General features: G+C 40.7%; 1 pseudogene; it reads left to right on the forward strand.

The window, feature by feature from the left end:
- The window catches only part of LOC149244779 (peroxidase 51-like), a 59,365-nt pseudogene that overhangs the window by 20,146 nt on the left and 14,008 nt on the right, over nt 1-25,211 (forward strand).

The following is a 25,211-nucleotide window of genomic DNA, read 5'->3' on the forward strand; positions in this document are numbered from 1 at the left end:
CTCGCACTCAATCCTAGCCATCGATCTCGTATTCAACTCTTAGATCATAGTTAACTGTGGGGGTTAAGGCCATGTTAATCCGTGTGCCAGTCGAAGTCCCACAAACCATAGATTGTGATATAATACGCAGACCCAATGCTCCAATAGAACATGCCCTAATGTAATATCGTGTCCGCCTCGTCAAAAGTCAATGTCACACAAAAATTGTGATTGTGATAATACATGTGAACCCGAACAGGTTATAGTAACATCCCTAATATAACATCACATCCGCCATATCGCAAGTCTTATAGGGTTGTCACGGTAAAACCTCCAATTGTGATATAATATTGTGGACCCGTTGCACCATTATAACATGACTCTATACAATATCGCATCCACAGTATCGCTAATTTCTAAGCATGGAAAATTTTAGGGGCTAATGTTCGCCCAGTGGGCTAATTTTCCATGATTTTTCCAAAAAAAAGATTCGCCAATTTCCAATTTTATAAAAGACGATTCGCCCAAATTATAGAATATAAAATTATTTTACCTTAAAAATCGCCAACATTATAGAGAGACTATATATAAAATAATTATAAATTTGATTAATTTTACAAATATATCAATAAACATTTATAATTTGCATATTAGGGATTAGTGAGATTCGCCAATGTTTGAAACTTCAAGAAAATTTTCCATCCTTAAAATTTTCCTTGTTTCTAAGGGATGTCAAACTGTCAATTGTGATAAGGCTGTGGACACGATGGATTTATTAACAACTATTTCATATCATATCGCATCCACTCCATCGACAGTAGGGGAATCGGCTAAGTTATGTGCAAACCTCCGAAAGTTGCGATTGTGGGATTAAAGGAATAACTCCAATTTTCATGAAGGTAGTGATTGTGGGGGTAAGGTGATGACGTGGTTGGCCCCTTCACCTTTGAACAATTTGTTTGGATTCATTGGAAAAACTCATATATATATATATATATATATATATATATATATATATATATATATATATATATATAGATATATATATATATATATATATGGATTCATTGAAGAAACTCATACATACATACATATATATATATATATATATATATATATATATATATATATATATATACACACACACACACACATATATGTGTGTGTGTGTGTGTGTGTGTGTATAAGTTGAAATGCTTCACTTCTGTGAGGCATATCAGGCATCTATCACAGAGAACAAGGAAAGTTCACAACTCGTGAAATGGAAGAAACGGAGGAAGCCGAAGGTCTGGCAGATGCAAAAGGTGCAGTAGAAGCCAAAGGTCTGGTAGACGTAGAAGGTGCAGTAGAAGTCGAAGGCCAAGTGAAGAAGGAAGCTGAAGACAAAGCATGAGGACAATATTTTGACCTGATTCATCTTGAAAGATAGGGTCGGAGCCCTTGGGTTTGGTGCCTCAAAATCGGAAGGATTGGTGTCCTTGGAGTTGGTGCTCCTAAATCCAAGGTTGGTGCCTTGACAAGATAGGGTCGAAGCCCTAGAGGTAGGAGCCTCGTCAAAACCAAGTTGGAGCTTGGAACACATTTATATTGTATTTATTATTTTACTCAATATAATTATACTTGTACATTTCTCTATTTAAATTGTGAAGAATTAAACTAGTAATAATAAAAATTGAAAGAAAATACTGATTCTCCGTCCCCTCTCAGTATTTCCAACAGAGAAGTTAGTGAATAATTACTAGATGAATTTCCATGTGTTAAAGCATTTTTTTAACAGACCACCCCAATAGAGTATATTCACAGGTTTTAGGGGTATGATGATGGCATAGCTCTAGAATGTTCAGTGGATTACAGGGAGGGTAGATCTAGGGTTGTAGGGATAGTGTTGCATGTGATAGAAGAAGCAATTACGGAAGTGATAGGTTTACCCCAGATGGGATAAAAATGGTTTTCACCGTGAAAACCCCAATATTATGTGTCGGGAAATTCCTTGAGGCAAGTGAACAACTGCAAAAGACAAGAACAAGATTTGACAAGAGGGTGTTACCAAAAACCTGGAAAGATCCTACATTCCTTGTCTAGAGATTTTTCACATGTGAAGGAAGGTATGTTGTTGTTTATTACCAACACATCTGGTTGTTAGACTACTTGCTTCATAGCAGGTTTGATAACATGCCTTTCTTTCTTACAAAAAACCTAGAAAGTATGGGCCGATCTATGCAGAAATCAAAGTGGCCATTTGAAATGTTGTCCCACCATTTCCTCATTAAACTTTTGGTGGATGTTGAGCTGCAAAGAGAAGGGATAACTTGGGATGAACTAGTTGGAAGGCCATTGCATGTTGAAGTTGCTACCCCTCTAGAGGATTCCTTGGGAGTTGTAACTCTACCCCATGACCCGCCATCTGCAACTTTTCCCATCGTTGCCAAGCTACAGAAATTTCCATAGAGCCTTTCCATATAGAAACCGAGCCGCCCAATGTTTAAACTAGGGTTTCTAAGGATTTTTCTACCCAATCCCACAGAAAGGAGATGAACAACATGATGATGATGAAATAGAAATATTGGGTTGTAAACCTGCCACTATAATATTAAGAGGATACAAAAAATGCCCCGCAGTAGTGCCAACAAGCAAAATAGGTGAAAGTGAGGTTGTTTTGCCCTAGTTCCTAAAACCCTCCCCGTTATTACAGAAAAAAGAATAGAAGAGAAAGAGCAAGAACATCCATAGGATGTATTGATGGAAGAAGCAGTCATGGAGCAAAGATGCATGCAGAAAGGATTCATGGAACAAGGATTAGGCCACCTTGCTAACACAAAAGAACAAGTTGATATGGTTCCCTCTCCTGATTCTGACTATGAGTACATATGAGGAGTAGTGGAATAGTACGGAATAGAGGGCCTTGCCTCAATTTCAATTTTTTACAGGGATGATATGGAGGACAAACCAAATACATCACCAGAATTGTCCTCCAAAAATGAGGAGGACCAACCAACTGCACCACCAAAATTGCATGGGAATGATGAGGAGGACCAACCAACTACACCTCCATAATTGTGATGTAGGAGCATCTGGACTTAGCCAGCAATGTGATGGTTTTTTCACATGTTATGGCAAAATGAGTTGAATTTCACTGACCTGAGTGGTCAAAAGTTAGTTTTGGTAGAGAGGGTTGGATCTCTCGAAAATGATTTGTACTTCATTATTGTAATAGTTAGGAAATTGTCTTATTTTAGACTAAGGGATAAGTTGTTACAATAGATGTGTAATAGAGATTAAAAATAGATATTTAATTATTAGATTGATTAAAATAGAGATCAAGTTGTTAGTACAGTGAGATTAGGATTTGACTCATAAAAGAGAAGAAATTGTAATGGTAAGGGATTCACTGAGATGATTAAGAATTGAGTGAGAGGCGAGAGTTGAGTGATAGATAGGATTTGGAGATTGAGATAGAGGTTTGATAAATTACTATAATTAAGCCGAGAGGGCCAAGTCTATGTAACTATTACTATATTGAAGAAATTGATTTAGTGTGCGAATGTGTTTTAATTATGGTAAAGACTCTCGTTTACCTCTGTGAATCTGCGTTCTGAAACTTAATTAGGTATTTCTCTATTTTCCCATTTTAATTGTAAATCTCAGTGTCTATGTGTTAATTGTGGTCATTTAGTATCAACTGCAGGGTAGGAGAGCGCAAAAATTCTTGATCATGGTTGGAGACCTGCATTCATTCCTGGTCGTTGATATCAACTTCAAACTTTTAGGTCACAATCAATGGCAAGGGTTAGGCCTGTTGTTAACCCGTGTGCTAGTTGAAGACACGCCAGCTGTAGGATTTGATGGCCTATGTTATCCAACAGATATTGGGTCACCAAGTGTTTGGATTTTAATTCCAAAGACGGACCCAAATTTTTATAGATCAAGAATCTATAACCCTTATCAGCTTTGTAAGGGCGGGTAAGCGTCGCGCAAGTTTCCCGCCTGATATCGTTGTGAACCATTGGATCCAGCACGCTTTGATCAACTATGGAAGATCAATGGATTGATTTTTTGATCGAGGTAAGTGATGACCGTTAGATCTAGAGAGAGGTGATCAATGGCGTAGAGTGAAGCGCCTGTTTGCAAAGGAAAAGTCAACGTGGGACCCTCAGTGTAAGGTAATCCACGTACAAAATCCAATATAATGCATCTGATTGGTTATAATGTAACCAATAGCCTATTTTTAGGACTACCACCTTGATTTCATCAGCCTCTTGCATCATTTTTGGTATCAGAGCATAGACATTGAGTTGGTTGCAGTAAACATGTCGCCAAGGAGAGGAGCTGGCATAGGTTGAGGAAGACCTGAAGCAAATGTAGTTCTGCTGGAGGAGATCTAGAGTCTATGTACAAGGATGGACACAATGGAGATTGCTCAAAGGAGAACACCTGATGTAGGAGTTGCCAGTGTTGCAGAAGATTTTTTTGAGGAAGAAGAAAAGGAGGAAAACGAAACTACCAAAGTTATCAAGATGTTGGCTAAAATAGGTGGAAAACCAAAGGTGGAAATTCCTGCGTATGAAGGGAGTCTCAATGCGGAAGAGCTAATGGATTGGATCAGTTCACTGGACAATTATTTTGACTATGAAGAGGTTGATGACAAAAAGAATGTGAAATTTGCAGTTACCAAATTGAAAGGTCATGCAGCTATTTGGAGGGATGAACTACAAACATCCAGAACAAGAAAAGGAAAGTCCAAGATCAAGAAATGGGACAAAATTGTGATTAAAATGAAAGCTAAATTTATGCCAAAAGATTATCAATTAAATCTTTTCAAATAGTTATATAATTGAAGGCAAAAAGAAATGTTTGTTAAAGAATATACAGAAGAGTTTTATAAATTGAGTATTAGAGAAGGACATGTAGAGAATGACATGGAGAAGGTAGCTAGATATATCAATGGCTTAAGATATGACATACAGGATGAGATCAACTTGCTGAGTCTGAAGACCATTGAAGATTCCTATCAAGCAGGTTTGAAGGAAGAAGAGAAGATGCTGAGAAAACAAAATCAGAGGAATAGAGCGAAAAGTTCAGTAAGAGTTAGAGGAACTACCAGACTAAGGTTTCAGCAACATCAGAATGAAGCAGGAAGTTCAAGTAGTAGACCACCATAGAGGGGAGATTTTAATAGAGGAAGATTTTCACCCAGAGGAAGAGATCGAGGAAGATATATTCGGTGTTACACATGTGGAGAATAGGGACATGAATCATGGGACTGTCCTCATAATAAAACAACAAGTCAGAGGAATGTGAATGTGGCTGAGGCAAAGGAAGAAAAACCTCAAATTATAGACAAGGAAGAATCCCCTGAAGTAGGAGAATCCCTGTTGTTGAAAAGGGCATTGCTTAAGGCAGAGAAAGAGACTAAAGAACCAGCTCAGAGGAAGAGTTTATTCAAAACTACATGCAAATCCAAAGGTAAATGTCGTAAAGTGATAATTGATAGTGGAAGCAATAATAACCTTGTTTCTATAGAGAAGGTGGACAAGCTAGGATTAGTGAAAACAATACACCCTACTCCTTACAAAGTGTCATGGTTGCAGAAAGGACATCTAATAACTATGACAAAATAATATAAGGTAGAGATATAGATTGGTACTTATAAAGATGTGATATTGTGTGATGTAATGCCAATGGATGTATGCCATGGATTGCTAGGAAGACCTTGGAAGTTTGATTGGAAATCTATTTATGATGGGAGGAAAAATACTTATACTTTGGAGAAGGATGGAAATAAACATACATTGTTGCCATTGAAGGCTGAAGCTGACAAAGGAGCAATTGGAAACAATTTTATGTTGATGAGAGGAAAGCAGCTGTTGCAAGAGGTTGGAAAAGGTGAAGAAATGCATTTTGCTGTCATAGGGAGATCTAAGGTAATTTTGACTTCCACAAACTTAGATGATTTACCTGAAGAAATCAAAACTCTGTTGAATTATTTTGCTGATATTATTGTGGATGAGTTGCCAAATGCATTTCCACCAATCAGGAGTATTAGTCATCAAATTGATCTAATACCAGGAGCAAGTTTTCCAAACAAAGCAGCATACTAATTAACTCCTTAAGGGAATGCAGAAGTTGGAAAACAAGTGCAAGAACTAATGGATAAGGGACTAATCAGAGAGAGTCTTAGACCATGTGCTTTACCAATAATACTCAGTCCAAAGAAAGGAGGTGAATGACGTATGTGTACAGATTCTAGAGCCGTAAACAAGATCATTATCAGGTATAGATTTCCTTTACCATGCATGGATGATTTGATAGATTTTTTGAGTGGCTCAAAGTATTTTACTAAAATAGATCTGAAGAGTGGATATCATCAAATAATAATTAGAGAAGGAGATGAATTGAAGACTACATTTAAAACAAACAGTGGGTTGTATGAGTGGTTAGTGATGCCTTTTGGACTCACTAATGCACCTAGCACGTTTATGAGATTGATGAATGAAGTTTTGAGGAATATGCAGGCAAGTTTGTTATTGTTTATCTTGATGATATTCTAGTTTTTAGTAGAAGTAAAGAAGAACATCTAGAGCATATTAAATTGGTTTTAAGAACTCTGCAGAAAAAGAAACTACTGATAAATCTGAAGAAATGTAGTTTCATGAAAGAAGAATTACTTTACTTGGGATTTGTAGTTTCTAAATAAAGGTTGAAAATGGATCCAGAGAAAGTCCAAGCAATTTGGAACTGGCCTATTCGAAGAAATATATTTGAGGTAAGAAGTTTTCATGGTCTTGCAAGTTTTTATAGGAAATTTATCTGAGGTTTTAGTCAGATTTGTGCACCAATTCTTGAAACAATCAAGGAGACTAATCAACCATTCAAGTTGACAGAAACAGAAGACAAGAATTTTAAGTTGCTAAAGAGGAAAATCACAGAGAAACCAGTTTTAGCTTTACCTGATTTTAAAAAGTAGTTCAAGTTGAAAGAAATGCTAGTGGAGTTGCAATTGGAGCATTTTTGAGTAAGGAACAGAGACTAATAGCATACTTCAGTGAGAAACTAAATGAAGCTAAGAAGAAATATTCTTCTTATGATAAATAATTTTATGCCATTGTACAAGCCTTAAAAAATGGAGACATTATTTGCTACCAAAAGAGTTTATATTTTATTCTGACAATCGTGCATTACAATTCATAAGAAATCAACCAAAATTGAACCATAAACATGTCAAGTGGGTATAGTTTTTACAGAGATTTACTTTTGTGATAAAACACACTAGTGGTAAGTTGAAAAATATTTCTTATGCTTTAAGCAGGGTAAATTTCAATGTGCAAGAATTAAAATTTGGTGTTGTAGGATTTGAGGAAATGGTTGAAATGTATAAAGATGATGCATATTTCAAAGATATTTATACAACAGTACAAAATCCAATTGTTCATAACAGAAATTAGTGGTTAGGTTATCTTATCCAAGGAGGTTTATTGTTTAAAGGAAACAAGTTGTGCATTCCCAAATGTTCTATGAGGGAGAACATAAGAAAGGAGAAACATAGTGGAGGATTATCTGGTCACTTTGGACAAGACAAAACCTTTGCTCAGGTAAATACTTTTTACTATTGGCCAAAGATGCAGACTGATGTTAAGATATTTGTTGAGAAGTGCAGGATATGTTAGCATGCTAAAGGAAGAAGCCAGAATATAGGATTGTACTAGCCGTTGCCAATACCATACTAATCATGGGATGCAGTTAGCATGGATTTTGTTTTGGGGTTACCTAAAACTCAAAGGGGGAATAATTCGATTTATGTTGTGGTAGATATATTTTCCAAAATGGCACATTTCATTACATGTAAGAAGACTAGTGATGCAACAAATATTGCTAATCTATTTTTTCAGAAATTGTAAGATTATGTGGATTGCCTGTAAGTATTGTGTATGATAGAGATACAAAGTTTTTAGGGAATTTCTGGAGAACTCTTTGGAAGAAACTAGGTGCTAACCTTAGTGTCAGTTCAGCATATGATCCTCAAATATATGGACAAACCGAAGTGGTAAACAGAATCTTGGGGAACATATTGAGAAGTTTAGTGTATTAAGATCCTAAGCAGTGGGATTTAGCACTAGCTCAGGATGAGTTTGCTTATAATAACACTCCAAAATGAAGTACTGGAATGAGTCCATTTCAGATTGTTTTTGGGATGAATCCAAGGGGTGTGTATGAACTCTGAAATTTGGGTAAACAGGAGACAAGAAGTGCAAAAGCTAAAGAGTTTGCAGAGCAGATGCAGAGACTACAAGAAGATGTCAAAGGTAGATTGCAGGAAAGCAGTGGAAAATACAAACAGAGAGTAGATATGAAAAAAGGAGAGCAAGAATTCCAAGTGGGAGATTTAGTGATGGTGTATTTTAGAAAATAAATATTTCCTGCTAAGACTTACAATAAACTAAAAATGAAAAATATAGGACCATGTAGAATTGTAAGGAAGTTTTCAACTAATGCTTATGAAATTGAATTACCAGAAGGGATTGCAATATCACCTATCTTTAATGTTGCAGATTTGTATCCATACAAAGAGACAAAGACAGAGCTACAGGAGGAAACTACATAATATGAAGTTCAAACTTTGAATTGGGAAGAACAAATGCCAAAGAAAATTAAGAAAGAGGTGGAAGCTGTATTGGAGAAAAGAGTATCCAAAAGAACTAGATGATAGGTTTATTTTCAATATCTAGTCAAATGGAAAGGACATCCAGTGGAGGATGCTAGTTGGCTGACGACAGCAGAGTTGCAGAAGTATGGAGTAAACCCTGAAAGTCTGAGGGATGATTCATTTCTTCCCGAGGAGTCTGATGCAGGAGCATATGGACTTAGCCAGCAATGTGATGGTTTGTTCACATGTTGTGGCTAAATGAGTTGAATTTCACTGACTTGAGTGGTCAAAAGTCAGATTGGTAGAGAGGGTTGGATCTCTCGAAAATGACCTGTACTTCGTTATTGTAATAGTTAGGAAATTATCTTATTTTAGGCTAAGAAATAAGTTGTTATAATAGGTGTGTAATAGAGCTTAAAAATAGAGATTTGATTGTTAAATTGATTAAAATAGAGATCGAGTTGTTAGTACATTGAGAATAGGATTTGACTCATAAAAGAGAAGAAATTGTAATGGAAAGGGATTAGCTGAGATGATTGAGAATTGAGTGAGAGGCAAGAGTTGAGTGATAGATAGAATTTGGAGATTGAGACAGAGGTCTGATAAATTATTGTAATTGAGCCGAGAGGGCCAAGACTCTGTAACTATTATTATATTGAAGAAATTGATTCAATGTGCGAATGTGTGTTAATTCTGGTGAAGACTCTTGTTTACCTCTATGAATCTGTGTTCTGAAACTTAATCAGGTATTTCTCTATTTTCCCATTTTAATTGTAAATCTCAGTGTTTATGTGTTAATTGTGGTCATTTAGTATTAACTGCAGGGTAGGAGAGCGCGGAAATCCTGGATCGTGTTTGGAGACCCGCACTCATTCTTGGTCGTTGATCTCAATTTCAAGCTTTTAGGTCACAATCAATGGCGGGGGTTAGGCCTATTGTTAACCCATGTGCTAGTTGAAGACCCGCCAACCATAGGATTTGATGGCCTCTGTTATCCAATGGATATCAGGTCACCAAGTGTTCGGATTTTAATTCCAAAGACGGACCCGAACTTTTATAGATCAAGGATTTATAATCCTTTTCGGCTCCGTAAGGGCGGGTAAGCATCACGCAAGTTCCCCAGCCAATATCATTGTGAACCATTGGATCTGGTGCACTTTGATCAACAATGGAGGATCAACGGATTTTTTTTTTTGATCGAGGTGAGTGATGATTGTTAGATCTGGAGAGAGGAGATCAATGGCGTAGAGTGAAGCGCCTATTTACAAAGGAAAAGTCAACGTGGGACCCTCAGTGTAAGGTAATCCACATACAGAATCTGCTATAACGCATCTGATTGGTTATAATGTAACCAATAGTCTATTTTTAAGACTACCACCTTGATTTCATTAGCCTCCTACGTCAAATTGTATGGGGAAAATGAGGAGGACCAACCAACTGTACAACAAGAATTGTATGGGGATCATGAGGAGGACTAAACAACTACACCACAAGAATTATATGGGGATGATGAGGAGGACCAACCAACTAGACCCCCAGAATTGACAAAGAAGCACGTTGGCAAAGTAAGTACCCCTACAAATCTTCCTTTGTATATTTCATTGTTAAAGAAGAATAGGATTTTCTAGATGAAAAAAAGACAACTAAAAATCAAAGTTAAAACCCTACCAGATGAGCTGAGACAAAAAGAAACTTTTGATAGATTAAATTTCTTGGCCAAAGTTGCAGATGACCTACCCATTGGTGTCATATATATACCTTCTCCATGGATCCAAGAAAATATACCCCTTGGAAAAAATAAAATTGTTGGCATTGATGTTTAAATAGAGGATCAGAAGCCAGAGATGAAATTGACCAAAATCACAACTATGAAAATAGAGGAACATGAATCACAGATGAAAATAACAAAAGAAATGGTTGTACAAAAAGAGGAACATGAACTAGGGATGAAACTAATAGAGGATCAGGAAACATAGATCAAAATGACCAAACAAGTTGTTGTGCAAATAGAGGATGCGTAAGCAAAGGATAGTTTAGTCTTGTGTATACCCTCCTATAAGGGAAAACTAATACACTTCCATTTGCATGAAAAATTAACTCGTGACCTTTGCAAGACATGGGAAGAATATATAAACAAAGTTCAAGGAGAAAATTAAAACAAAGTGATTGATTTGCAAAAGAAGGTGAACAAGATGGAGTGATGCAGGAGCATCTGGCCAACAGGGTGAAGACCGAGAGAGGGAGAACACAGTTTCTGAAGAAGATTGGGAATGAAAAACAGTTCACTGAACGGACAGCAAGTCTGTCAAGTTCCTATGTTTTTTTTTGTTTTATTTCTTTCATGGTCAACTACAGTATTAACTTCTGTTATTTTAAATTTATGTTCATTATATTTAAAATGTTGTAATAGGTCCTAGTTAGACACGTTAAGAGTAGATTAGTGTCGATAGGTGATTAAAACGATGAACCCCTATGGTAGAAAGGCAGACAAAGTAAACTAATTGATAGTCAAGAAAATCATGCCTATAGTAACTGCAAAATAAACTGTAATTGAATAACTACCAGCAGTTATCAAACTGCCTGGAAACATTGTATAAAAAGACAAGCAAGATAACCCAGAAAGGGGGAGCAGCGGAGCATTTGCATGAGAATAATAAATATACATTTTTTTTCCTTCATCTTGTTCAGTGCACAAGCAAATAAACTGTTCAAATATATATGTCCTCAGTAACAAAAATCTACATGTACAGTGCTGTATAATCATTCCATTTCATTTAAATATAACAACAGTGTTTTACAGTATCCAAGAATCTACTAACTGGCCGAGACAAAAGTGAACACAAGGCGGAAAGAACCAGCACCCACAGAGGGACAAACTAGACCACCACAGCAACCGGGTAAGCCACCAGAACTATCTGTCAACGAGTTGATATATCACTTTATATTACATTGTATTTTCTACATAAAAATTACATAGACTGTGCATCGAGAGTTCACCGAACAGAGTTGCAAACGACCCACAAAACCCTCCTACGTTACGGCTAAGGGTTTGGTAAACCCAGAAAGTCCAGACTCAACAGATAAACCAACAGTTCACATAACAAGCGACTGCAAACGTGACCAAGACCAAGAACCATTTCAAGAAAGTAAAACGAGAACAGAACTACCCAGGAGGAATCGACAGAAGCCCTTGCGAAGATACGGGAGCCGGCCACACCTGCAAACGAAACAGAAGGTGGAGGGTCAGGGTTTCTTCCCAGAAAAAAAACCCTTGCACAAGAAATTGAAACTATAATGCTGTAAATACAAAACCATGAGTATGGAGAAGGTGGAATAACCATACCTGACAGTGTGCCGGAACAGAAGGCCAACAGAACCCGAAACAGAGACCCTGTCCACAGAGGGGCTGTGGAACGTTAGTTCCAGCGCAAACAGAGGAAAAGGAATGATAGCATGAACCGGTGACATACCTTGTCCACAGAGCCGAGCGCCGGAGAAGAACCAAACTGAAAGTCCATCGACCTGTGCATCTGTCAATTGAGCGGGCCAGACATTATACACCACAGTCATTCACCACAGTTTTGCTAAGAAGGCCCGACCCAACAGTATCCACAAAAGCAAACCAAGAAATGTTCTTATAGTCATGAAAACGAACTGAACGCACGGTGGCGTCATAGCAACTTACCAACACAAAACCAGGAGCCGAATAGACAGACTCACATAGTAATGACCAGACATAGCTTAGCAACATTATTTCACCACAGAACCGGCGGAAATCCAACAGGGTTTCACCACAGACAGAAACAACCCAGAGGCGGAGCCAAAACCATACAAAGACCGCAGAGACCAAGCGACGAAGGTAAGAATGATGGTAAAGGCGCGAACCGAGAAACAAAAAGTGAGGTAGGGTTTGCCAAATTCGAGGAGGGCAGGTGTCCAACGGAGGATCAACACCAGGTACAATGAGTTGATTGTTAATTAAACCAAAATCAATTTGCAATTAGCATATATCCGTGCCAGTTTAATAGTGTAGGTCCACGTAAGCTGAGATAAGGTGGGACCACGTGGGCTGGCCCCATCAAGTGGTATCAGAGCCAGGTTTTTTGAAATAGAAGAGGATGGAAGCACCAAGACGAGGACGTGGAAGAGGTGCACGTAGGGGAGCAGATGAAGGATTGAGGGAACAGATCCGAGTTCTTACAGCTTGTTTGGAAGCAGTGGAGGCGGGTAGACGAAGAGACCCGGAACTTGGAGATACCAGTGAGGAGGAAGTGGTAACTACTACAGACGGGTCTGATGAAGAAGCTCTGGAATTGAGACTGCTGCGTTCAGTTTTATTGGCCAGCAACAAACCCAAAACAGAAATTTCTAATTACGATGGCAGTCTGTCCGCAGATGTCCTATTGGACTGGATAAGCGAACTAGATAAATATTTTGAGAATGAAGAAGTCAGTGAGGATAAAAGAGTTAGGTTCGCTACCACTAAGTTAAAGGGACACGCACTCTTGTGGTGGGATAGTGTCCAAGCGGACAGAAAACGAATGAATAAGTCCCCGATACGACAGTGGTCAAGGATGGTAGCGAAATTGAAGGGCAGATTTCTGCCAAAATATTACCAGGTGGAATTATATCGGCGGGTACAGAATTTAAGGCAGAAGGGAATGACTGTCAAAGAGTGCACGGAAGAGTTTTACCGAGTGAATTTACGTGCTGGTTATACTGATGATAACCCAGAAAAAACAGCAAGGTACGTAAATGGATTGAGGATGGAGATATTAGATGAAATCAGTAGGGAAGAAGCCTTTCAGAGCGCTGTAAAGGCTGAGGAAAAAATTAACAGAAAACAGAACAGCAGGAGAGGGAGAGGAAATGGCAGAGGACGGGGACAGTCCTATGGCAGAGGAAGGAATGCTGCGAACAGCGAAGAAGGCAGCAGTTCAAAAATTTCAGGGGCAGCAGAAAAAGGAGATAGCACCAGAGGAGGTCGGTCATATCAGAGAGGACGAGGGAATGGCCGCGGAAGAGGGACTGGTGTCCAGTGCTACAGGTGCCATAAATGGGGGCACAGATCCTTTGAGTGTCCAGAAGTTGAACAGGCCGGTCAGAGGGGAACGCTTATGGCACAGCCTGAAGAAGCTGAAGCACAACCCCGGGAGGTGGAAGACATGGCGGAAACAGGAGAAGCTTTGATTTTGAATAAAGTGCTGTTAAAGCCAACCAAGGAGGTGGCTGAACCAACGCAGCGGAAAGCACTGTTCTGGACAGTCTGTAAATCGCATGGAAAGTGCTGCAAAGTGATAATAGACAGCGGGAGTACGGATAACCTGGTTGCCACTGAGATGGTGGAAAAACTGGGGTTGAAGCGGCTGAAGCACCCCACACCTTACAAGGTGTCATGGCTACAGAAAGGCCACCAACTGTTGGTTGATGAACAATGCAAGGTAGAGTTTCACATTGGCAAGTACCATGATACAGTGGTCTGCGATATTATGCCAATGGACGTGTGCCATATACTGCTCGGAAGACCATGGCAGTATGATAGGAAGGTGACTCGCGATGGAAAGACTAATTGTTATAAATTTACGAAGGATGGGGTCAAACACACACTTGTACCCATCAAAGAGGAAGATTCAGCAGAATCAAGCGGAACAAAGGCGCTATTAATTGGAGGAAAACAGTTTATAAAACAGGTTGAGGAAAATGAAGTTAATTTTGCAGTTCTGAGGAGGATGAAGCCAGTATTGCTGAACTTAGAAAAATCAGAGTTGCCCAAGGAAGTACAAGAGCTGTTAGAAGAATTTCAAGACATTGCGGCTGATGAGCTACCTGATAAATTGCCTCCCAAAAGGAGCATCAGCCATCACATTGATTTTATACCAGGAGCAAGCTTGCCGAACAAGGCAGCATACAGGATGAGTCCAAAGGACAATGAAGAAGTACGCAAACAAGTGCAGGAGTTGTTGGATAAGGGACTGATCAGAGAAAGTCTGAGCCCCTGTGCAGTACCTACAGTTCTTGCACCCAAGAAAGGTGGAGAATGGCGAATGTGCACAGATTCGCGGGCTATAAACAAAATTATGATTCGATACAGGTTTCCCTTGCCTAGAATGGATGACATGATGGACTGTCTTAGTGGGGCAGCTTATTTTACAAAAATAGATCTGAAGAGTGGGTACCATCAGATCAGAATTAGAGAGGGAGACGAATGGAAGACAGCCTTCAAGACCAACGAAGGACTGTACGAATGGATGGTCATGCCATTTGGGTTGAGTAATGCTCCGAGTACTTTTATGAGACTAATGAACGAAATGTTAAAGGAATTTATTGGAAAATTCGTGATAGTCTATCTGGACGATATTTTAATTTTCAGCAGGACGAAAAGAGAGCACCTTCAGCATATTCAAAGGGTATTCGAGAAGCTGCAGCAGAACAAACTGCTGATAAATTTGAAGAAATGCACTTTCTTGCAGAAGGAGTTAATCTATCTGGGATTTGTAGTTGCAGAGAACGAGTTAAAGATGGACCCAGAAAAGATTGCAGCGATCATAAGTTGGTCGTCACCTAAGAATTTATTTGAGGTACATAGCTTTCACGGTTTAGCAAGTTTTTATCGAAAGTTCATTAAGAATTTTAGTGAAATCTGCGCACCAATGCTAGAGACCATCAAAAAAGCCAACCAACCTTTTTGTTGGACCAAGGCGGCAGAAAACAGTTTCCAACTTCTGAAGCGGAAAATAACGGAGAGGCCAATCTTGAGACTGCCCGATTTTAGCAAACCTTTTCAGGTTCGCTGTGATGCAAGCGGGACAGCTATTGGCGTTGTGCTCAGTCAAGAGGACAGACCAGTGGCGTTTTTTAGTGAAAAACTAAATGAGAGTCGGTAGAAGTATTCGTCATATGACAAAGAGTTCTATGCAGTGGTTCAAGCTTTGAAGCATTGGAGGCACTACTTACTAGGCAATGAGTTCGTCTTGTTCTCTGATAATTCAGCATTACAATATATAACACAGCAGCACAAACTGAACCATAAACATGCCAAGTGGGTGGAATACTTGCAGAGTTTTACATTTGTGTTGAAGCACATAAGTGGGCAAGCCAACAAAGTGGCAGATGCTTTAAGCAGAAGAGCCTTGCTCTTACAAGAAAGTGGCATACAGGTGATGGGATTTGAGTACTTGAAGGATTTGTACCAGATGGACGCGGATTTCAAAGAAGCTTTTGAAGCATGCCAAAATCCCGTATTGAGGAATACAAGCCCATGGCTAGATTTCAATTTACAGGAAGGATTATTGTTTCGAGCAGGACAGCTATGTGTTCCAGACTGTTCGATGAGGGAAAACTTAGTAAGAGAGAAACACAGTGGCAGACTAGCGGGACATTTTGGCATCGATAAAGCATTGGAGCAGCTCGGGCATTTTTATTATTGGCCAAAAATGAGCTGGGACGTACAGAGATATGTAACCAGGTGTAAAATCTGCCAACTGGCGAAAGGACACAGCCAGAACACTGGGCTGTACACACCCCTACCTGTTCCGAGCAGGCCATGGGATTCGGTCAGCATTGACTTTGTCCTAGGATTGCCTAGAACGCAGCGGGGATATGATTCAATGATGGTGGTGGTGGATAGGTTCTCGAAAATGGCTCATTTCATTCCTTGCCGGAAGACTAGCGACGCCACAAACGTGGCACACTTCTTCTTTACAGAAGTAGTTCGATTACATGGCTTACCTAGAACTATAGTTTCAGACAGGGATGTGAAGTTCACAGGACATTTTTGGCACACCCTGTGGAAAAATTTGGGCACACAGTTAAATTTCAGTTCTGCGTATCACCCCCAGACTGATGGACAGACAGAGGTGGTGAACATGAGTTTGGGCAACTTGTTACGAAGTTTGACAGGAGAAAACTCGCGATTATGGGATGGAGCTCTTGCCCAGGCAGAATTCGCTTATAACGATTCGCCCAATCGGAGCACCGGATTTAGCCCATTTCAGATCTTGTATGGTATATATCCGCGAGGGGTACATCAACTACGAGATTTGGGACAGCTAGAAAGGAGAAGTGCAGACGGAGAAGATTTTGCCGAAGCAATGAGCGAACTGCATGAAAAGGTCAAATTGAGATTACAGGACAGCACGTAGAAATACAAACAGCATGCAGACATAAAGCGGCGAGAGGTACATTTTGAGATTGGAGACGAAGTCCTTGCGCATCTACGCCGGGAACGGTTTCCTAAGGGTACGTATAACAAGCTGAAATTCAAAAAAATCGGTCCATGCAAAATTCTGCTGAAATTTTCAGCGAACGCGTATGAAATTCAGTTGCCACCTGATATAGGTATATCACCTATATTCAACGTGGCAGACCTGTTCCCATATCATACCCAGGCGGAAGATGATAGAATGGTACAGCCACAACGGGACACCCAGTTCGAGAGCAGTCTTTGGAAGAAACAGTTGCCTTCGGTCAGGACCCATGAAATCGAAGGAATCCTCAGCACACAGGTAGCCAAGAAGACGCGCAGGAAGGAGTATCTGCGTTACCTCTTCAAGTGGAAGGACCGTCCAATGGAGGACAGCTCCTGGCTCGATGAGGCACAGATTCGGAAGGCTGGCTACTCGGTGGAGGAGCTCATGGAACGGAGCCATGAGTTCTTTTTTTTACCCCGGCAGCCTGATGCAGGAGCATCTGGCCAACAGGGTGAAGACCGAGAGAGGGAGAACACAGTTTCTGAAGAAGATTGGGAATGAAAAATAGTTCACTGAACGGACAGCAAGTCTGTCAAGTTCCTATGTTTTTTTTGTTTTATTTCTTTCATGGTCAACTACAGTATTAAGTTCTGTTATTTTAAATTTCTGTTCATTATATTTAAAATGTTGTAATAGGTCCTAGTTAGACACGTTAAGAGTAGATTAGTGTCGATAGGTGATTAAAACAACGAACCCCTATGGTAGAAAGGCAGACAAAGTAAACTAATTGATAGTCAAGAAAACGAATTGAACGCACGGTGGAGTCATAGCAACTTACCAACACAAAACTAGGAGTCGAATAGACAGACTCACATAGTAATGACCAGACATAGCTGAGCAACATTATTTCACCACAGAACCGGCGGAAATCCAACAGGGTTTCACCACAGACAGAAACAACCCAGAGGCGGAGCCAAAACCATACAGAGACCGCAGAGACCAAGCGACGAAGGTAATAATGATGGTAAAGGCGCGAACCGGGAAACAAAAAGTGAGGTAGGGTTTGCCAAATTCGAGGAGGGCAGGTGTCCAACGGAGGATCAACACCAGGTACAATGAGTTGATTGTTAATTAAACCAAAATCAATTTGCAATTAGCATATATCTGAGCCAGTTTAATAGTGTAGGTCCACGTAAGCTGAGATAAGGCGGGACCACATGGGCTGGCCCCATTAAGTGGTATCAGAGCCAGGTTTTTTGAAATAGAAGAGGATGGAAGCACCAAGACGAGGACGTGGAAGAGGTGCACGTAGGGGAGCAGATGAAGGATTGAGGGAACAGATCAGAGTTCTTACAGCTCATTTGGAAGCAGTGGAGGCGGGTAGACGAAGAGACCTGGAACTTGGAGATACCAGTGAGGAGGAAGTGGTAACTACTACAGACGGGTCTGATGAAGAAGCTCCGGAATTGAGACTGCTGCGTTCAGTTTTATTGGCCAGCAACAAACCCAAAACAAAAATTTCTAATTACGATGGCAGTCTGTCCGCAGATGTCCTATTGGACTGGATAAGCGAACTAGATAAATATTTTGAGAATGAAGAAGTCAGTGAGGATAAAAGAGTTAGGTTCGCTGCCACTAAGTTAAAGGGACACGCACTCTTGTGGTGGGATAGTGTCCAAGCGGACAGAAAACGAATGAATAAGTCCCCGATACGACAGTGGTCAAGGATGGTAGAAAAATTGAAGGGCAGATTTCTGCCAAAAGATTACCAGGTGGAATTATATCGGCGGGTACAAAATTTAGGGCAGAAGGGAATGACTGTCAAAGAGTGCACGGAAGAGTTTTACCAAGTGAATTTACGTGCTGGTTATACTGATGATAACCCAGAAAAAACAGCAAGGTACGTAAATGGATTGAGGATGGAGATATTAGATGAAATCAGTACGGAAGAAGCCTTTCAGAGCGCTGTAAAGGCTGAGGAAAAAATTAACAGAAAACAGAACAACAGGAGAGGGAGAGGAAATGGCAGAGGATGGGGACAGTCCTATGGCAGAGGAAGGAATGTTGCGAACAGTGAAGAAGGCAGCAGTTCAAAAATTTCAGGGGCAGCAGAAAAAGGAGATAGCACCAGAGGAGGTCGGTCATATCAGAGAGGACGAGGGAATGGCCGCGGAAGAGGGACTGGTGTCCAGTGCTACAGGTGCCATAAATGGGGGCACAGATCCTTTGAGTGTCCAGAAGTTGAACAGGTCGGTCAGAGGGGAACGCTTATGGCACAGCCTGAAGAAGCTGAAGCACAACCCCGGGAGGTGGAAGACATGGCGGAAACAGGAGAAGCTTTGATTTTGAATAAAGTGCTGTTAAAGCCAACCAAGGAGGTGGCTGAACCAACGCAGCGGAAAGCACTGTTCTGGACAGTCTGTAAATCGCATGGAAAGTGCTGCAAAGTGATAATAGACAGCGGGAGTACGAATAACCTGGTTGCCACTGAGATGGTGGAAAAACTGGGGTTGAAGCGGCTGAAGCACCCCACACCTTACAAGGTGTCATGGCTACAGAAAGGCCACCAGCTGTTGGTTGATGAACAATGCAAGGTAGAGTTTCACATTGGCAAGTACCACGATACAGTGGTCTGCGATATTATGCCAATGGACGTGTGCCATATACTGCTCGGAAGACCATGGCAGTATGATAGGAAGGTGACACACGATGGAAAGACTAATTGTTATAAATTTACGAAGGATGGGGTAAAACACACACTTGTACCCATCAAAGAGGAAGATTCAGCAGAATCAAGCGGAACAAAGGCGCTATTAATTGGAGGAAAACAGTTTATAAAACAGGTTGAGGAAAATGAAGTTAATTTTGCAGTTGTGAGGAGGATGAAGCCAGTATTGCTGAACTTAGAAAAATCAGAGTTGCCCAAGGAAGTACAAGAGCTGTTAGAAGAATTTCAAGACATTGCGGCTGATGAGCTACCTGATAAATTGCCTCCCAAAAGGAGCATCAGCCATCACATTGATTTTATACCAGGAGCAAGCTTGCCGAACAAGGCAGCATACAAGATGAGTCCAAAGGACAATGAAGAAGTACGCAAACAAGTGCAGGAGTTGTTGGATAAGGGACTGATCAGAGAAATTCTGAGCCCCTGTGCAGTACCTACAGTTCTTGCACCCAAGAAAGGTGGAGAATGGCGAATGTGCACAGATTCGCGAGCTATAAACAAAATTACGATTCGATACAGGTTTCCCTTGCCTAGAATGGATGACATGATGGACTGTCTTAGTGGGGCAGCTTATTTTACAAAAATAGATCTGAAGAGTGGGTACCATCAGATCAGAATTAGAGAGGGAGATGAATGGAAGACAGCCTTCAAGACCAACGAAGGACTGTACGAATGGCTGGTCATGCCATTTGGGTTGAGTAACGCTCCGAGTACTTTTATGAGACTAATGAACGAAATGTTAAAGTAATTTATTTGAAAATTCGTGATAGTCTATCTGGACAATATTTTAATTTTCAGCAGGACGAAAAGAGAGCACCTTCAGCATATTCGAAGGGTATTCGAGAAGCTGCAGCAGAACAAACTGCTGATAAATTTGAAGAAATGCACTTTCTTGCAGAAGGAGTTAATATATCTGGGATTTGTAGTTGCAGAGAACGAGTTAAAGATGGACCCAGAAAAGATTGCAGCGATCATAAGTTGGTCGTCACCTAAGAATTTATTTGAGGTACGTAGCTTTCACGGTTTAGCAAGTTTTTATCGAAAGTTCATTAAGAATTTTAGTGAAATCTGCGCACCAATGCTAGAGACCATCAAAAAGGCCAACCAACCTTTTTGTTGGACCAAGGCGGCAGAAAACAGTTTCCAACTTCTGAAGCGGAAAATAATGGAGAGGCCAATCTTGAGACTGCCCGATTTTAGCAAACCTTTTCAGGTTCGTTGTGATATAAGCGGGACAGCTATTGGCGCTGTGCTCAGTCAAGAGCACAGACCAGTGGCGTTTTTTAGTGAAAAACTAAATGAGAGTCGGCAGAAGTATTCGTCATATGACAAGGAGTTCTATGCAGTGGTTCAAGCTTTGAAGCATTGGAGGCACTACTTACTAGGCAATGAGTTCGTCTTGTTCTCTGATAATTCAGCATTACAATATATAACACAGCAGCACAAACTGAACCATAAACATGCCAAGTGGGTGGAATACTTGCAGAGTTTTACATTTGTGTTGAAGCACATAAGTGGGCAAGCCAACAAAGTGACAGATGCTTTAAGCAGAAGAGCCTTGCTCTTACAAGAAAGTGGCATACAGGTGATGGGATTTGAGTACTTGAAGGATTTGTACCAGATGGATGCGGATTTCAAAGAAGCTTTTGAAGCATGCCAAAATCCCGTATTGAGGAATACAAGCCCATGTCTAGATTTCAATTTACAGGAAGGATTATTGTTTCGAGGAGGACAGCTATGTGTTCCGGACTGTTCGATGAGGGAAAACTTAGTAAGAGAGAAACACAGTGGTGGACTAGTGGGACATTTTGGCATCGATAAAACATTGGAGCAGCTCGGGCATTTTTATTATTGGCCAAAAATGAGCCGGGACGTACAGAGATATGTAACCAGGTGTAAAATCTGCCAACTGGCAAAAGGACACAGACAGAACACTGGGCTGTACACACCCCTACCTGTTCCGAGCAGGCCGTGGGATTCGGTCAGCATTGACTTTGTCCTAGGATTGCCTAGAACGCAGCGGGGATATGATTCAGTGATGGTGGTGGTGGATAGGTTCTCGAAAATGGCTCATTTCATTCCTTGCCGGAAGACTAGCGACGCCACAAACGTGGCACACTTCTTCTTTACAGAAGTAGTTCGATTACATGGCTTACCTAGAACTATAGTTTCAGACAGGGATGTGAAGTTCACAGGACATTTTTGGCACACCCTGTGGAAAAAGTTGGGCACACAGTTAAATTTCAGTTCTACGTATCACCCCCAGACTGATGGACAGACAGAGGTGGTGAACATGAGTTTCGGCAACTTGTTACGAAGTTTGACAGGAGAAAACTCGCGATTATGGGATGGAGCTCTTGCCCAGGCAGAATTCGCTTATAACGATTCGCCCAATCGGAGCACCGGATTTAGCCCATTTCAGATCTTGTATGGTATGCATCCGCGAGGGGTACATGAACTACGAGATTTGGGACAGCTAGAAAGGAGAAGTGCAGACGGAGAAGATTTTGCCGAAGCAATGAACGAACTGCATGAAAAGGTCAAATTGAGATTACAGGACAGCACGCAGAAATACAAACAGCATGCAGACATAAAGCGGCGAGAGGTACATTTTGAGATTGGAGACGAAGTCCTTGCGCATCTGCGCCGGGAACGGTTTCCTAAGGGTACGTATAGCAAGCTGAAATTCAAAAAAATCGGTCCATGCAAAATTCTGCGGAAATTTTCAGCGAACGCGTATGAAATTCAGTTGCCACCTGATATAGGTATATCACCTATATTCAACGTGGCAGACCTGTTCCCATATCATGCCCAGGCGGAAGATGATAGAATGGTACAGCCACAACGGGACACCCAGTTCGAGAGCAGTCTTTGGAAGAAACAGTTGCCTTCGGTCAGGACCCATGAAATCGAAGGAATCCTCAGCACACAGGTAGCCAAGAAGACGCGCAGGAAGGAGTATCTGCGTTACCTCATCAAGTGGAAGGACTGTCCAATGGAGGACAGCTCCTGGCTCGACGAGGCACAGATTCGGAAGGCTGGCTACTCGGTGGAGGAGCTCATGGAACGGAGCCATGAGTTATTTTTTTTACCCCGGCAGCCTGATGCAGGAGAATCTGGCCAACAGGGTGAAGACCGAGAGAGGGAGAACACAGTTTCTGAAGAAGATTGGGAATGAAAAACAGTTCACTGAACGGACAGCAAGTCTGTCAAGTTCCTATGTTTTTTTTGTTTTATTTCTTTCATGGTCAACTACAGTATTAACTTCTGTTATTTTAAATTTCTGTTCATTATATTTAAAATGTTGTAATAGGTCCTAGTTAGACACGTTAAGAGTAGATTAGTGTCGATAGGTGATTAAAACAACGAACCCCTATGGTAGAAAGGCAGACAAAGTAAACTAATTGATAGTCAAGAAAATCATGCCTATAGTAACTGCAAAATAAACTGTAATTGAATAACTACCAGCAGTTATCAAACTGCCTGGAAACTTTGTATAAAAAGACAAGCAAGATAACCCAGAAAGGGGGAGCAGCAGAGCATTTGCATGAGAATAATAAATATACATTTTTTTTCCTTCATCTTGTTCAGTGCACAAGCAAATAAACTATTCAAATATATATGTCCTCAGTAACAAAAATCTACATGTACAGTGCTATATAATCATTCCATTTCATTTAAATATAACAACAGTGTTTTACAGTATCCAAGAATCTACTAACTGGCCGCGACCAAAGTGAACACAAGGCGGAAAGAACCAGCACCCACAGAGGGACAAACTAGACCACCACAGCAACTGGGTAAGCCACCAGAACTATCTGTCAACGAGTTGATATATCACTTTATATTACATTGTATTTTCTACATAAAAATTACATAGACTGTGCATCGAGAGTTCACCGAACAGAGTTGCAAACGACCCACAAAACCCTCCTACGTTACGGCTAAGGGTTTGGTAAACCCAGAAAGTCCAGACTCAACAGATAAACCAACAGTTCACATAACAAGCGACTGCAAACGTGACCAAGACCAAGAACCATTTCAAGAAAGTAAAACGAGAACAGAACTACCCGGGAGAAATCGACAGAAGCCCTTGCGAAGATACGGGAGACGGCCACACCTGCAAAGGAAACAGAAGGTGGAGGGTCAGGGTTTCTTCCTAGCAAAAAAACCCTTGCACAAGAAATTGAAACTATAACGCTGTAAATACAAAACCCTGAGTATGGAGAAGGTGGAATAACCATACCTGACAGTGTGCCGGAGCAGAAGGCCAACAGAACCCGAAACAGAGACCTTGTCCACAGAGGGGCTGCGGAACGTTAGTTCCAGCGCAAACAGAGGAAAAGTAATGATAGCATGAACCGGTGACATACCTTGTCCACAGAGCCGAGCGCCGGAGAAGAACCAAACTGAAAGTCCATCGACCTGTGCATCTGTCAACTGAGCGGGCCAGACATTATACACCACAGTCATTCACCACAGTTTTGCTAAGAAGGCCCGACCCGACAGTATCCACAAAAGCAAACCAAGAAATGTTCTTACAGTCATGAAAACGAACTGAACGCACGGTGGAGTCATAGCAACTTACCAACACAAAACCAGGAGCCGAATAGACAGACTCACATAGTAATGACCAGACATAGCTGAGCAACATTATTTCACCACAGAACCGGCGGAAATCCAACAGGGTTTCACCACAGACAGGAACAACCTAGAGGCGGAGCCAAAACCATACAGAGACCGCAGAGACCAAGCGACGAAGGTAAGAATGATGGTAAAGGCGCGAACCGGGCAACAAAAAGTGAGGTAGGGTTTTCCAAATTCGAGGAGGGCAGGTGTCCAACGGAGGATCAACACCAGGTACAGTGAGTTGATTGTTAATTAAACCAAAATCAATTTGCAATTAGCATATATCCGAGCCAGTTTAATAGCGTAGGTCCACGTAAGCTGAGATAAGGCGGGACCACGTGGGTTGGCCCCATCATGGAGAGTGATAAGAAACAACTTAGACAGATAATGGGCAGTGTTCTTAGTTCCAGGGCTCCTTCAACCAATTACAACGTGTACTTGACAGAAATATTTTGATGTTTAAAAAGAATGCTATCATCAACAATAATTCTTTCCATGTTGAATACAAACATGGTTTCATAAAATTTTATAGGTCCTACACGAATCTAGAAAGAGACTTGCTTTGTGAACTGTACCAACATAATTTTTTGGTATCACTTAACAAAAAATGGAATCCAAACCCTAATTTAGGGGATGTCCAATTGAGAGCCTTTATATTTTATTTGAGAAATCAAGCCAGTTGGGTGGAAGCTATTAAAACTTTTATACGTAATTGTGAGATCATTTTATGGGTTAGAGGAGAATATCAAATAGGAGTAGAGGTGATAAAATAACAAGATTTGGCCCATTTGTCAGAGGTAGTAGAGTATATCGCCGGAAATAGGCAGTAGACCATTGCATATTATGCAACCTAGATTCAAATATTGGAGACTTCCACACAAGAAGGATATAAATCAATTTGGGATGCCTTGGGAAAACAAACCTAAAATAAAGACCCATTTAAGTACCCAAACTTCAAGATAGTCTTAACAATGGTTGCTCATTATATTATTTCCATGGAATAGTGTGGGAATAACTAGATTGGTCTTAGATTTCATTATCCAATGAT

This window comes from Pinus tabuliformis, chromosome 8 (genome assembly GCF_031772625.1).
Source record: "Pinus tabuliformis cultivar Carrire ecotype Pingquan chromosome 8, CPIR1, whole genome shotgun sequence".
Taxonomy (NCBI): domain Eukaryota; kingdom Viridiplantae; phylum Streptophyta; class Pinopsida; order Pinales; family Pinaceae; genus Pinus; species Pinus tabuliformis.